A 5609-nucleotide genomic window follows, 5' to 3' on the forward strand; every position below is an offset into this window, starting at 1 on the left:
ATTGTTGCCGTCACTTCTTGGCGGCTTATATATACAAGAATACCGCCTATCTAGTAACCTCTAGAGGCTTCACGAACCTACGAGAATATGACGTGTTACCAGAGTCACGTGACCCCCGTTGTCGTAACACTATGTTCAGTCCAAGTAAAGATGATGAGTTTAATATATTTCTTCTATAGAGTTTGTTTCAGGCTGCGTTTACTTTGATACAAGTTGAAGGCCTAAGTTTACAAACAGTGTATGAACAAACTAATGCTACACCTAACTTATATTTACAAATAAACTTACAGAACTTCTTTACCAATCGATCTATTAACTTAACAGGCAAGATAACTCTCACTACAAACACTAAACCGAATCACTCAATTTTCAATGAATTTTCACACAATGATTACTGATATTTATATTGTACTCTCATTTCTCCAAATTCCGCAAATTTTCTACGTTGTTTCACCATTAAAAACTTTTGTGAACTTTCCAGGTCTATCGTCATCGTCGTAATTAGCTGCTCTCTCTAACAAACAACTAAGTTATAACATCGAAAATTTGGCTTATAATAATATGAAAAAACAAAAGTCCCTGAAGATGAAATGTCAGTGAGCTTTAAGAACATGTCATTGAATTGGTCCTTAAGCAATTTTCTGTATTTCATTGTCTGTTATTCTTTTTGTGAATTTTCCTCCACATATAGCTCTTTGTGTAGCTTTGTGCTTAACAAACAAATCATTCACCTAGAGTACATCATTTCATCTTCTCGTGGTAAAGAGAGCTGCAAAGTCACTAATAGTACGTGAAGTAAGAAGATGTTTTTTTTTATTACTGGCAGTCAAGTGATGATTTCTTGACGCTCTGATTTCTTACGTTTCAAAGAGAGTGGCCCAATATGGCCAGGTGGTTAGGGCACTCGATTCACAATCTGAGGATCGTGGGTTCAAATACCCGTCTCACCAAACATGCTCGCTCTTTCATCCGTGGTGGCGTTATAATGTGACGGTCAATCCCACTATTCGTTGCTAAAAGAGTACCTCAAGAGTTGGCAGTGGGTGGTGATGACTAGTTGTCTTCTCTCTAGTCTTACACTGCTAAATTTGGAACGGCTAGTGTAGATAGCACTTGTGTAGCCTTGCGCGAGATTCAAAAGAAGTAAACTGTTTTTTTTGTGTTTATTTTTTGAAAAATTTGCGTTTATTTTTAGCTATTTTACAGTTTTATTTCACTCAATACAGAGATCATCAGACTTTCTAGGACACAACAAAGACCATATTGGTTGGAACACTATTTGTATAAGCCATTTGTTACAACAACTAACTAACTAAACTATTGATTCTTTATTTTTGCTATGACTTCTCACTGGCTGCTTAGAAAAGAAAAGCTCTACAAATACATCCGCACAGTACAATGAAAAGAATAATAATCACGTCCTGTCAGAAAAAAGAACATAACAAATAGTAACCACACTTTCAAGTCAGACAATAATTTAAGTGTAGTATCCCACAATCATTAGATTGCCTATGTCAATTATTCCTAATAACAGAAACAAAGAAAGAACTTCTAACTCATACCAACTTGTACAAATATCTGCATTACCTCTTGAGATGATCAAAGTCCATGTTTTGTTCTTTTCTTTACATTTTTCACATCTGAAGATGTTGTGGTAGTGAGCTCGTATTCTGGTCAAGATTTGGCTTTCTTAACTTAATGGCAAGATATTGTAACATTTTAAGGCGGCATTTTACTTTATCCAAAGGATTAGTAGATGTCTACGACTTTTGTATATCCAGTTTACAAGGACGCAACAAACATGCAGAATACCTGATTGGAAATTTAGAAAAATGCAAAAGATATATTCCAAGTTAGTGACGATTTGATTTCTTTGGATGTTCGTGCAAAGCTACACACGGGTTATCTGCGCTAGCCGTCCTTAATTTAGCAGTGAAAGATTAGAGGGAAGGCTAGAGAGAAGCTAGTCATCACCACCTACCGCCGCCAACTCTATTTTACCAACGAATAGTGGGATTTACCATAACTTTGTAATAGCCTCGCGGCTGAAAAGACGACTATTTTTGGTGGGATGGGGATTCGACCCCGCAACCCTCAGATTGCGAGTCGAGCGCCCTAACCGCCTGGCCATGGCTAGTGGCGAATGTGTAGAAATAACAGCTATTTTAACCTACGACATTGATATAAGTTAAACCAACATAGAAGCATGTCTTCTGTTTAGGGCATTGCCAAATTCAGGTACATTTTTAAATCTCTAATTCTGCGTCATGTTTGTTATGCCTTGAAATACCTAAGAGCAACTAATTGCCTTTTGATAAAACATATTCAATACGTAATTTGATCAATATTATATATTGGAAAACCAACAAGAAGTCTTATTTCATTGACAAAATGTTTTTATTATCCCAACATCCCTTTTGCTGTTATATTTCAACAATCTACTATAGTTTGCTCAGTTGTAACAACTTTACAAACTTCATTTTAAAACATTAAAAACTCATTTTAATGAATAAACTGGAATGGAAAGCAACTGCTTCTTGTATAAACACAAATGTAGAAGACCACGTTACTCTGCCTAAACAATCTATAAAAAAAACTCATTTGTTAGCACTTACTTAATATCATCATTATTATATCTGCAAAGATAGAAAAATATATATATTTTTGTACTTGTTAATTTGTAGTTCGCTCCTCAGTGGCTCAGCGGAAAGCCTAAAGATTTATAATGTTTAATACCTGATTTCAATAACTGTGAAATAACTGGGAACAGAAAAGATAGCCTACTGTTTGGTTTTGTGCTTAAAACAAACACAAAATTGTTTGTAGCTAAGTTCAAAGCTACACAATGGACTATCTGTACCCACGACCGGTATAGAAACTCGGTTTTTTTAGTGTTATAAGCCTTTATACTTACTGCTGTGCCACTGGGGGTTTTACTTGTTAAAAGCAAGCTTTTATGAGTATTAAATAGATTAGAAGATAATCTTCTGAAGAAAAATCATTGAAGTGGAAAAACAAATTCCTAATTTATTTAAAATTTACTTCTGTATAATTTCATCACACGAACGATTAGCAGAAAACTAAGACTAAACGAATGTATTGATTATTTTATTGTCTAAATTATTCTCCATTTTTTAGGTTTATGATTTATTAACTTTTAATTCCCTGTAGCAAAAGTGCGGAGAGAATTAAGATTCTATTTATAAATCAGAAATTGTAGTAAAAAATCAGCATTTTGTTTTAACTTAAGTGTATTGTTGTTTATCATATTTTCTATTAAGTTAACTAAATAATCACCATCTGTCAATATAAAATATTGTTATTGAAAGACACAGGCTAACTTCATTTTTTTGTTGTTGTTGTTATTGTTCTTTACCCTTTAGTAAATGTAAGGGTTACAACAAAGTATTTCAGTATTTACAGGACTGTGACTAGGATTTGACATTTGTATATAATTTTAGATTTTTCTATCAAGTTCACAGGTTGAAAAGTATTTGCATTTACCACCGAGCTAGAGACCAAAACGAGAAGTCTTTGAGATTTTTTTTTCATCAGGCGATGGAGTCACAAACATTGCTTAATATTTTCATGGTGACTGCAGCAAGGTCAAATTGCTGATAAAGTTTGGTCATGAAGATATCATACTATTTTTGCTAGTTATTAGTCAGGTGTTTGCGTTCATCGCCCTTCTGTTTATATTCAGGAGGAGAGATTGGAAAGATAGCTCCATAAGTCAGACGTTCTAGATCATGGCCACACAAACAGTAATGCCGATATGTAGCAGAGACGGTTGGTATGGGTATTAAACACTTTAATTAAAATATAGTACAAGAACAACGTTTCGACCTTCTTCGGTCATCTTCAGGTTAATAGTTGTTCTTGTACATTATTTGAATTAAAGTTTAATACCCATCCCAGCTACTGCTACATTTCTACTTCAAGTGGGTTTCTCGTCATCATGGAGTAATGCCGATATGTTCTTAGAAGATATTTGAAGGTAGGAAATTTATTCAACTCCATGAAGGAGCCATTTTAATCAATCGTGGTCAGTTAGCAGTCGGCCTAATTCTGACAGTCGAAGACAAGTTTTGATGCCTTATATTTTCTTAATGGAATGGTCATTATTGACTTTGAGTAGCTCTTGTTTACCAGCAGAAGTCATGACTGAATGTGATACTTTAGAGACTTCCCACTTTTACATTCTTGAGTTGCTCAAGCACATTATGAGAATTACTTGAAGAGTCTAGGCTGCATTCACAGTTCTGTGGCTGTGAGAAAAAAATCCCGCTACTAATTGAGAGGTGCTATAAATCCCTTTTGTTGCTGCAGTATCAAATGCTAATAAGCAACCTGGGTTGTGGTGACTACAGTCTAGGAAGAGACAACAAAAAGGGTGTGATTTTAGGGCTGGGATGTCGTCCTTGTATCTGAAGAAACTCGATCTTCTCATTTTTTTCTTAAAGACAAAATCTAATTTGAGAACATGTCTAAGCAGTTTAATTAGTTATATCTTTAATTTTAGTCTGTGTTATCCTATACATGAAAAGGTCAACGTAAACCTTCTTAGGTAATGACATCTTGAATCGTGAGGTTTCGTATGTTTAATGGGCTTACAGTTACTACTTACTAACTAAGACAGTTATTCTATTGTAATGAATGTTTGATAATCTTTAATTGTTTGTAAAGTAAAAATCCATATTACCACGAATTCTTCAGGTTTTCTTGAGTAAGATGTTTACAAATTTAACATGGAGGTAGTCAGAACAAACTTTTGGTTTGTTCATAAAGTCGAGAAAAAGTGAGTTTGTGATAAGAAATGATCACCACTATTTTATCAGAGTTATGATTTGTTTTGAATTTCGCCCAAAGCTACTTGAGGGATATCTGCATTAGCCATCCCCAATTTAGCAGTGATAGACTAAAGGGAAGACGGCTAGTCAATACCGCCCACCACCATTTCTTGGGCTACTCTTTTACCAACGAATGGTGGGATTTACAGTCACATTATGAAGCCCGCACGGCTGAAAGGACGAGTGGATTTGGTAACGTAGATTCGGATCTGTGAACCACAGATTGCGAGTCGAGAGCCTTAACCACTAGGCCATGTTAGGCTTCAGAGTTATGAACCAAAGTGGAAAAAAATAATTAAGCATTTTTATGATATTTCATTGTAAATATGAAGTGTAATATGTCAGGCATTTAAAAATTGTTGTCATAATCAAATATGGCGCATTTGGTCCTGAATTTCAGGCTCGAAACCATACAGTACCACTAAATATCCTACACATACGTATAGGAGTGGCATTCATTTCCCCAACATGGATGTTAAGTGGCTGCCTTTCATCTGATCAGTAGCTCAAAATTAGGTCGGCGGCAGATGGCCTTAGTACTTTTGTAATTAATACAAATACGTTTCAAAGATTTTAAAAGGAAGAAGAGTATTAAACATACTGTTGGTGTGAACGTGCTTTGTAGTCACTATGAGAAAAACCTATACACTGGATAGGTGAAGTGAAGAAAAAGTGTCGTTGGCCACTATTCAGTTTTTCACATTATATAGTCGCTTTTCACTGTGATATAGGTCCAGCTTATCTTTCTTTGGTTAACTT

Source organism: Limulus polyphemus, unplaced genomic scaffold (genome assembly GCF_000517525.1).
Source record: "Limulus polyphemus unplaced genomic scaffold, Limulus_polyphemus-2.1.2 Scaffold6315, whole genome shotgun sequence".
In the NCBI taxonomy this organism is placed as follows: domain Eukaryota; kingdom Metazoa; phylum Arthropoda; class Merostomata; order Xiphosura; family Limulidae; genus Limulus; species Limulus polyphemus.